This window comes from Mus musculus, chromosome 13 (genome assembly GCF_000001635.26).
Source record: "Mus musculus strain C57BL/6J chromosome 13, GRCm38.p6 C57BL/6J".
Taxonomy (NCBI): Eukaryota; Metazoa; Chordata; class Mammalia; order Rodentia; family Muridae; genus Mus; species Mus musculus.
In genome coordinates this window covers 105,549,714-105,561,126 of record NC_000079.6, presented here as the reverse complement: position 1 = coordinate 105,561,126, position 11,413 = coordinate 105,549,714, and positions in this window count along the sequence as shown.

Sequence of the window (11,413 nt, the reverse complement as noted above, 5' to 3'; positions counted from 1 at the left end):
TTACTCCCACCTGTACCATATTCTTCAGTGTGTTTATCAGCAGATGAAGCCAATAGAATACGTGTAAATTGCTGTAAATATTGAACCCTAAGGACATACAATAGAGATTATTTTCTTATAACAATATATACAAAATGAACTCATAGGTACACATTTTATGGAATTAACAGTAATCAAATAATGGTGGGAGATGTTTGGCCTAGTCTTTAAGAGAATACTAGTGAGTTTAAATAACAAACACATTCTTTAAATATTTTATGTGCTAATAGGAGGAGGAGGCAACATTGAAGAATACCGTAAAGAGAGATGTATAAAGGAGAAAGCAAAGAGAGAAGATAGCATAAACTCTTTTTCAGTGGTGATTTTTTTCACTATGATATTCAAGTATAACCAAATGTATGGGCCAATCATTTAGTTTTATAGTTTGATACACAGTTTTATAGTTTTAAATACTCAACTCTTTAATATGTGGAGTAGAAAACTGAGCAAAAAGAAGTAGGAATAAGAGACGCATGGGAAACAGAGGAGAGAGCAGATGCTCTCTCCCTTCTTAACTCAAACTTTTCTGCAAAGGGAAACACAAAGCTTCCTAGCTAGTCTATGAAATTACCATCCCTTTTCAGAACCTCAACCACTCTGCAGACTCTCCTTTACCTGGTAAACCATTAACTGTAGAAACATGGAGTTTTATATAGATAAAAAATTCTATCCAATAACCTGGCTACCTCAGGTCTCAGAAGATTTCTCCATGGCGTGATGCATGTGGACTATCCTTATAGACAGATTCATGATGGAGTAAGGCAAGTCTTCCAGATGAAAAGATTTGAGGCACCTACAGATCTGCCTATAATCTCACAGTAAAGAGGATTTTAGAGCTAGGCTGTGAGTCTGAACAGCAGTGTGAAGTCCATGGGGCCTGTGAGTTGCTTTCCAGGGCAAGAGGCCACTTGGCCTTGCTTCCTTCTGTTCTGTAATTCTTGCTCTCAGAAAAGACACATGTGTATTTTGTGAAAGAAATAAATATAGCCAGCTGAGCCCCGATTAGTGTTTATCCAATTACAGCCAGGAGTTGGAAAAGGGAAGAAAGTGAATGACCATGTTAGTTTTCCAGGAGACAAAAGAAATCTATAACAATGTAAGAGATTCCTAGAGTTCCAGCAGTCACATACAAATGAAAGTCTTTCCTTATTGGGTCAAAATAAATATTAAAGAGTAAAAAGAAGGAAGATTTATACAGTATTCATACTTCCATGATTACTGTATTTGAGTAGATTCTAAGATATATTAAATGATAAGTACAAAGACTGCACTAAGCTCAGCTGGGCATGAAGGTGAAAATACCAAGAAATAGAGTAATCTCATGACTAATATCTGTATAGAATATATCTACAAAATAACATGTTTGTTATAGTAAGAAAAAAGAAAAATAAATGCTCATTAGCTGGTCATTTAATAATTCCCTTAAAAGTAGTAAGAACCACATCCTACATCTTGAAGCCAGCAAAGAAATCAAAAGGATACAAATTTAGTTTTTCCAAAGCTAGTCAAATCTGATGAGCATTATTTCTACCTGTCTTATAGAGAGGAGGAGCAGCTACGGCATCTCAGCCAAGTATACATGTGATGGAAAATACAACTCAACAGAATGTTTAACCTCAAAGCAAGTTTCCTTATTGAGCACATCAAAAGAAATGATCCTTTCTTCCCTTAGTATTTCTACCTGCCTGGATTACAGCAAATCCTGAGACTAAAGGTAGAAATTCAGTCTTCTATCTAACTGCAGCACCTCCACTTAGAACAAGGGGACAGATCATTGTATAAAAGAAGGACATGAAACCTCCAGTTTCTAAAGTAGAAAATTATCTTTGAATTCCCAGCAACACTTACTTATATCATTACTCTCAGTAATTATAAGCGTACTTCACTTGGATGTGATTTTTCCTGTAAGAAATGTGAATTTCTAAGATTTGTAAATTAAATCATGTTAATAATTAACATAATGGTTTCAAATACCCTGACTTAGTTACAATTTGAAATATTCATTGAAATTACTGGATGAATTATATACAAAATAAAATGTGGGATAAAGCAGAATAACTGAATTTCTCTGAATTGGGCCTCTATGCTGCAGGTCATGGAAGCAAACTTGCTTATTATGAATTATCTGAGAGGAAGAGGGTAGAAAATACTCATAAGCACCTATAACACTATGTCCATTCCAGAATGAAAATAGTCAGAGAGCTGTGTTGTGACCCAGGGAACCTCAAAGCTGAATCATTGAACAGACTCACAGAAAGCAGTCCAAGCCTAGAAAAGACCCAAAACTTCACAAAAATTACTAACAGATTAAAATATTGAAGATATATTTAAACTTATATTCATTAACTTGGCATCTTTTAAGATGATCTTGAAGCCAGCAAAGAAATCAAAAGGATACAAATTTAGTTTTTCCAAAGCTAGTCAAATAAATGATTTCTAAATCTAATTTTTATGCTATGCATGTTCTTTTAAAATACAACATATATTTTAGCCAAGTTAGTGCTTTAGCGGCTGTTAAAATTGTCACAAATATAATTAACCAAAGCAATGTACATCTTTTTAAAATAGAAATACAATTTACAGTCAAGTATATTAAAGATGTTCAATATATTAGCAATTGTAGGAATAGAAAGCTAACTCATAAAAATGACTGCTGTAAAGAAAATGTTAAGGAAATTTTTGGGGAAGGGAAAAGTGGCTATGATGGAAAATTCACCTGGTTGTAAGTTATTCTGCAGAGTTCAAGTGACAAAAACAACATAGTACAGCAACACACACACACACAAAGACACATTAATCAATAGAACAAACTCTAGGATTCAGATACAAGTCCATCCACCTACAGCCACCTGATTTTTGCTAAAGGTGCCAAGAAGATGTATTAGAATAAAGATAGCATCATTAACAACCGGTGCTAGTGGAAAAGACTGGTTCTGTGTTCATAGAGGATTGAAACTTATTATTTCTTTCTCATACTGCTCACAAATCAGTTCCAAACTGATCAAAAATTTCAGTATTAGAACTCAGACTAAAATGTCAAGAAGAAAGAGCAGTGGTTTCACTTCAACATACAGCTCAAGTAGGAACTTTGTGAATAGGATTATGGCTCCCCAGGAAATAAGACCAAAAATAAACAGGGTGGACTTCATGAAATTAAAAAGCTCTGTACTACAAAAGAAACTGTTAATCAGCTGAAGAATCTATAGAACAGGAGGAAACTTCACCTGCTGGATGTGTGACAGAGAATTAAAGCCTACATTACACAAGGAACTCAAAAGCGAAACAGCAAGAAAACAATGTGAGCATGATGTGGAAATTACCATGCTGCACTGTTTAGGAAATAACAGGAAAAAATCTCTGTGAACATTTCTGATTCATGGCTAACTGACTCCATACATGAATATTATTCTATAAATTGGAGAGATGATCATTTTTATCTTATTCTTAGCTATGAGTTTTTAACATTTATTTTCTTGTTTATAGTTTAATTAGTACAATCTTAGAAGCCAATCACCTGTCAAGGAAAAAGTGGTGATGATGAAAAACTATTCTAAAGAAATCTGCAAAATTAGAAACCCTTAAGAAAAATACCCAAATCATTATTATTGGTTATTCTGTGGCAATCCAGGATATTCCTGTTAACAAAGCTAATATTGGTTATGCATTTACAATATTCAAGAAACAAAAACAAGCACTACACCTTTCTTCACAACTTGATTTTAACATAAATTTTGAAAAATTGAGAACAAAATAGACATTTCATGATCAAATCACAGTTTATGATTCTGGAATTCAAATAGATGGGATATCTTTTCCATTGTCACGACATAAGACCTCTTTGTTGAGGTAACTGTTTTTCTTGAGAGCTTCACTTTGCAGTTGAACAACCATAGGTTCAGAGACACTTAGCAACTTCCCTATGAAATGCAGATGCTCAAATGCCCGAGGTGGACTCTTCTAACCACTTCTTGCTTCATCATAACAATTAGCACAACCTGCAGCCAACTCAGTGTCCTTCTGTGAGCCTTGCATTAGTTTTTTTTTTTTTTTTTTTTTTGGTTGGTTGGTTTCTTATTAACTAGATTGAGGCATATAGAAAAGAACATTCTTGTTTTATTTTGTGGTATAATTTAATTGAGGGATGTATATTAATTGAGCTTGTGTATTTTCATGGGATGCATTATAGTTATTCAACAAGTACATACAGAGTAAGACCTCAATCAGGGTCCCAAGCAACACCTTTTCAGACATTAATGTTTCCATGCACTAGGAATTTCATACTCTGCTAGTCATGTTGAAATATATTGTCAGTCATTTGAACCAATAATTATCCAACTATGCTAAAGAAATATCAGAAGTAATTCCTCTGCTCTATGACTTGGTGTTCCTATTCAACTTCTTGTCTTCTTCCTTAACCCCTCTACTTTGTCAGTTACTATCAATCATTATTCCTTCCATTTTTCTACCAACATTGGTCTATTCATTTTCACAAAGGAGCAAGAAAAATTTGTGATGTTTCATCTGGTTGTAATCCATGTAAGACATGAATCTACAAGATTTCAGATCTTGTGATCAAATAATATTCTACTGAGAAAATACAAGACAACCCTCTATCTAGTCTAGTATTGATGGGTCCCTATGTGGATTTGATTCCTTAGCCATTTTGAAAATATTTCAATGCATATGAGTGCAGATACCTTTGCAGTATAGTTATATTCTTTAGATATATATCCCATACAAGAATTGCTAGATAATGAGATACTACTAACTTTAGTTTTTTGACGAAGTGTCACAGTATGATTTTTTTATTTATTTTCTTTTTTTTATTAGGTATTTATTTCATTTACATTTCCAATGCTATCCCAAAAGTCCCCCACCCACTCCTCCACCCATTCCCACTTCTTGGCCCTGGTGTTCCCCTATACTGAGGCAGATAAAGTTTGCACAACCAATGGGCTTCTCTTTCCACTGATGGCCAACTAGGCCATCTTCTGATACATATGCAGCTAGAGACACAAGCTCTGGGGGGGGGGGGTACTGGATAGTTCATATTGTTGTTCCACCTATAGGGTTGCAGATCCCTTTAGTTCCTTGGGTACTTTCTCTAGCTCCTACATTGGGGGCCCTGTGATCCATCCACTAGCTGACTGTGAGCATCCACTTCTGTGTTTGCTAGGCCCTAGCATAGTCTCACAAGAGACAGCTATATCTGGGTCCTTTCAGCAAAATCTTGCTAGTGTATGCAATGGTGTCAGCGTTTGGAGACTGATTATGGGCTGGATCCCCAGATATGGCAGTCTCTAGATGGTCCATCCTTTTGTCTCAGCTCCAAACTGTGTCTCTGTAACTCCATCCATGGGTGTTTTGTTCCCAATTCGAAGAAGGGGAAAAGTGTCCACACTTTGGTCTTCATTCTTCTTGAGTTTCGTGTGTTTAGCAAATTGTATCTTGTATCTTGGGTAGTCTAAGTTTCTGGGCTAATATCCACTTATCAGTGAGTACATATCGTGTGAGTTCTTTTGTGATTTGGTTACCTCACTCAGGATGATGCCCTCCAGGTCCAACCATTTGCCTAGGAATTTCATAAATTCATTCTTTTTAATAGCTGAGTAGTACTCCATTGTGTAAATGTACCACATTTTCTGTATCCATTCCTCTGTTGAGGGACATCTGAGTTCTTTCCATCTTCTGGATATTATAAATAAGGCTGCTATGAACATAGTGGAGCATGTGTCCTTCTTACCGGTTGGAACATCTTCTGCACAGTATTCTTTATAATGGCTGTCCTAACTACACTAACAGTGTATGAGTTTTCTTGACAGGAATATTTTAAACTAGTACTATATGTTGAGTTTGCTCCATAATCTTCATATAAACCCTATAAAATAGGTATCATAATATTCTTGATCCTCTAATGAGGAAAGTAATGCTTTGTTAAAAACAGACTTACATACTATCTAAGCTCTTTGCTTTTAAGCCATAACAAATCACCACTGAAGTTGGTGATCCAGGGAAAGGTGATAAACTGTAGAATGTATTCATAACTTTCTACACTGACTCTTAAATCATAAAGATAATGCACTTGACACAAACTTTTTTTTTTTTTTTTTTTTTTTGGTTTTTTTGAGACAGGGTTTCTCTGTGTAGCTCTGGTTGTCCTGGAACTCACTTTGTAGACCAGGCTGGCCTCGAACTCAGAAATCTGCCTGCCTCTGCCTCCCAAGTGCTGGGATTAAAGGCGTGCACCACCACACCCGGCTGACACAAACTTTTATTGGGTTGTTATTTTTTTTCTTAACTGAATAGTGGCTCTAAATCAAGGACTAGCTTTTGTTGAAAATATAACTAGGGAAAAATAAACGTATTTCTAGAATTTTACATACGTTTTTCCATGCTAATATATCTATAGAGACCATTAAGACATTGTATGGAATAAATAATGCCTATTTATTCAATAATAAATAGGAATCCTTCAGTTTTTAGCCTAAAGACTTCTCCAATGATATTTTAATAGCTATGTTCTTCAGCTTCTTTTTCAACTCATATTGTTCATCTTTAAATATGGCTTGCTCTGTGTAATTTGGAAATTGAAAAGGCTTGAGACCATGTTGACTTTTTAATTTGCTTACTGTGTGTGTGCAGCTAAATTCTAATAATTCTTGAATAAAGTCCAATCATGCTGGCTTTAGGATTAGTGTTTTGATTCAGTCCTATTTTTATAAAGGAAAAGCAGCTCTATTATTAGTCTATGATTTAGGATATTCATAACTAAGTCTTGGAATGTTTTTATTTACTTAGAAATTCTTAATGAACTAAATTCAAGATATTTCTTAAAAATCACATGACAAAGTATATAAAAAATAAAAAGTATTATTAAAACTCCAAAATAGATGGTAGAGAGATGGCTTAGTGGTTAAGAGTACAGGCTGCTCTTAAAGAGGAGCCAGGCTCAATACCTAGCGCCCGCATGGCAGCTAGCAAGTGTCTGTAGCTCCAGCCCTAAGAGCATCCACTGCCTCTCTGGATGCTCCACGACTGCTGCATGCATATGTTACACAGGCACACATGCAAGCAAAACATACACAAAATAAACATAAATAATGTAAAATTTTAAAAATAATTCTAAAATAAAATAATATTTTAAAATAAAGAGAGCTAAATATATAGATTAACAAACTTATATGACCAGAAAAAAAAACTTGTTAACTAGTATTCAGCTATTTTAAGAATAATGATCAAATATTATTTGAAAGAGTATTATATGCAAAATGCTATGGAGGAAATTACAGGATAGACAGGTACACAATGGCCTGTGATCTTAAAGAGTTTAAGATCAAATTGAATATATATGATTCTTTCACAAAGTACTGTAACACAAGATGTCTATGACTCCCTTAGGAATTTTGGCAAACTATTTTAAGAGCAAAGTAAAGAAGGGCCATTATTCATGAGGAAACACAAATTGCAGGGAGCATATGACATTTATTTTGGATGGGCCATGTTGAAAGTGGAGACTTATAACAAAATGCACAATGTATGCACATTTCTACTTTAAGGAAATTTAATGTCACATAAATAGAGCATAAACTCTGACTCAGTTAGTGTGAGGTCCAAGTTGCCCTGAGACAGCAGTTGTTTATTTATTCAAGTGAGACCAATGCACTAGATTTTATATCCTGCTCATCACTCTTGATAATGCAACAGAAATGAAAATCAGACATGTTCCACCATCAGCCAGCTGACAGACCTAATATATATATATATATATATATATATATATATATATATATGCATAGTAAGCAAGAATTCTGTTCATAAGGAGGAGCGTAAGGGTGTGACCGAAAGCAGCAGTCCTTAGGAAAAGCTATTTTCCTCTTGATCTGAAGCCTATGTGGCAAAGTCAGCATGTAAGGATCCAGGGCAGAGATAGCATACTGAGAAACATTCTGGGAAAGGTCCCTGAGGGCAATTTAGGATCTAAAATAAGATTTAAGATTATAGAGCCTCAGTACTAATACTGGCTAATACAAGCAAGCAGAATCCATTTGAAATATCATTCTTTATCAACCTACTTGTGGCAGAGTAGTTTGAATACCCACAAACACCTTCATCTGTCTCTTGGCAACCTTCCCCTTCCTCTCCCAGCTATTTGTTTGACAGTGCTCCTATTTTTGTGGCTTGCAACATTTCAGGGGGGAAAGGAGGAAAGTCCTGTCACAGAAATACTTGCTAACATGAAACCTGTAGGGAAAGAAAGCAAATGAAAAAAGCCAGTTACTTCAAAATGGTTAAGATGGTAAAGCATGAGAGACTCTGCCTCTTTTTTTTTTTCAGTCTTTTCTTTTAGGAAAAGAAAAGTTTAAGAGTCTGGAGAAGACCAATATCAATAGAACAGCCTATGTAATGTGGATTGTAGGAGAAATAACAAGCTTTGAAATAGGCTTAAACCATGGTTTTGGTCTTTCATTAGAAATTTATTCTAAAAATATTTATTAGGCTTACCTATTTTTGAACAAATACTTTTTAATTCTATATATATATGATAAAGATCACAAAATTAATAAACAAATACATTCTAGTGAAACATGGAGCACTGTAGAAGAGACATTTAGACATATATTCAGAATAAGTATAAATGAGTTGTTGTAACATGTGCCATGAAGATTTATATAATGCAAGAAAGCATAGAAAAATGCTTGATGGGGTCTGAAGAATCAGAGAAACCTATCTTGAAGAAGTCACAGCTGACTAGAGGTATAAAGAGGAAGAGAAAGGGAGAGAATGAAGCTTGAAGGAAAGAAAGAGTGATGATGCAGTTGAAGATGTGTGCAGCCCAGTCAGATCATGTGTGGTCAAGATATGAAACATGGGAGCAGGGTCTACTGTAGGGAGCTAATGAAGTCCTCAGAGAATGTGTGTTATTGACTGAGCACAGATACATCAAAGACCCTTGTGCTTCAAACCCATGGAAGTGGCAAAGCTGTCCCCATGTGAAGCATAGAGGGATAGCAATGCATTAATATTGAGAGATCGTGCAGGAGAATGTCCACTGTAGATTTCTTTCCCAACATGTTTATAGGCGAAAGCCTTTTCCTCTACGTAGACTGCTCCCACAGAGATTTTTTATTTATCTGTATGCAATAAGACTGCCTTCCTGTTCAACTGTATATAACAAACACATTGAACTTCCCAGGTAAAGCTTAATGAATGAAAAACCAGGTTCCAGGACAGTGCCCTGAAACCTGCACAGGAGTGGCCTTTTATCCCTTAGTACTGCCCAATACTAAGTTCTACCACCCTTATCCAAGGGGAACACATGAAAATCTCAAGAGGAAGAGAAATTTTTTCAAGTTCAGTCTTCTGATATGGGAGAAGTATCTCCCATGGGAGATAGAAGAGGATCCAAGATTCTTAGACAACCCCCTCTACAGTTTCTTTTACTTGACCTCATAGTCATGGGTCAGATGTTGTGGGCTAAAAAAAGTGTACCTTGTCTGGCCAGGGCTTGGGCCACTGGGCAAGGTGGGATGCAGGAAGTTCGACTGTGTGCACCCCATGCAGCCACTGGCAGACAATGGGCTATGAGAAGCCGCAGGACCCTGCTCCGAGGGTGGGGTAGCACAGTCTGAGGTTCCCACGTGGAACTGCCAGAGTCGGGCTTGGTACCTCTGGATGCTACAGAAGAGCTGAGAATGGAGAGTAGGCCCACGATCTGGCTCTAGCCCGGGGCCAAAGGAAAAGGGGTAGAAGAAGAGCTCTGGCTGGTTCTTGTGGGGACAAGAGTGTCCTTGACTTGTTCAGGCAGGCAGCTTGGCTTGGTAGTGAGAGTGCAGGGACGCCTCATGCAGGAGATTAGGCTGCTCTTTAGAGGAAGACCATTGCTCCAGCACTGCAGATCCCGATGAGAAGAGGCAGCCCATGGTTTTAAGGTGTTTGTTGTCACGGCAGAGTGTTATGATGAGTAAAACTGTACCTGACTTTCTCAGGGTGGGCCTGAGGTTAAATACCTTTTGCAGGGAGGAGTTTCTGGGAAGGGGAGCTCAATTAGCTAAGCCCTTCAGGCCTTTAGGTGCCTCATTAAAATGGAGATCTGTCTTGAGGCTAAGTGATCTGTAGTTACATCCTCTACCTGTGGAGGGGGGCTTGGGGCATTGCCCTACCTGACTGAGGGCCACAGAATTATGGAGAGCAGAGGCCTCATATGAGGGGCCTAGTGTCTGGGGGGTGTGGAAAATGCCTTCCCTGTCCTGTAGGAACACCTGCTGTGTTTCCAGGGTTTAAACCTAGCTCAACCAGAAGACGGGCGGCCTTTCATGGTCCCACAAGATGTCATAACCCCAACCTACCAGATGGACCCCACACACTTTCTCTCTCACTGTAAATCTTAGAGTAGAATAACCAGACATAGGCAGAATGTCTTTGAGGAGAACTCCAATCCTGGGCAGAGCATCCCAGCAGGGTTATGTTGCACATTAGGTTTTTTTTCTTATCTTTTGTTGTGCATCAAACACAAATTTGCCTAAGAAGATTACCTTGGCAGGCTTTCTCTTTGTTCAGTATTTTTGAAGTCTTCGTTAAATAAACATAAAACTGTATTTTTATTGAAAAAAACTGCTATTCTGTAGATTCAGTAATTGCTACACAGTTCCACAAGGAAACGTCATTTTGTTATATGTGGAGATGCTCCTATTCTGAAAGGAACAAGAAATTTCAGATATCTGGAAGAAGAAATTTCAGACATCTGGAGAGAAGATAATTCCTTATCAGGGACTACATCTGTAGGGAAAATGTAGCTGTCCATGTTCAGAAAACATTAAATAAGTTCTGTGTTTAAATACACTTATTTTAGTTTAAGGATATTGAATTGAAATGGATTTGTAAATACAATTAAATAGCAAATTTGCAGCCTTTTTATTATTTAATATACTGCATAAAATATGTTGTTACTGTATTTTATATGCAATTAAAAATGAGTTACAGTCAGACATTGCTATCCCTCCAGGCACAGTCCTGTTTGATGAGCACATTGATATGCTTAAGATAGGTACTACTATCAGATTAAATCTCAGAGTTTCTCATTTCTAGATATTTTATTAAACATTTCCTCTGTAAAATAAAGAAAGGTCTAATTGATTTGGGAATGATTTTTCCCAGTAGAAGTTAATCTGCTTCTTATTTTTAAAATGAAAACACATACAAAATTAAATGCAATCTATGTAATTCTGTGATTTAAACGTACCTCTCCTGAAATATTTCAATGCAAAATAACTGATAACTATGTGTGATAAGAATGGTTGCAATCTCATAGTCTCTGGGAGAGAAACAAATCTAAAAGTAACTTCTGGTTTGTGATAAAAGATTAAAAGCTCATTCA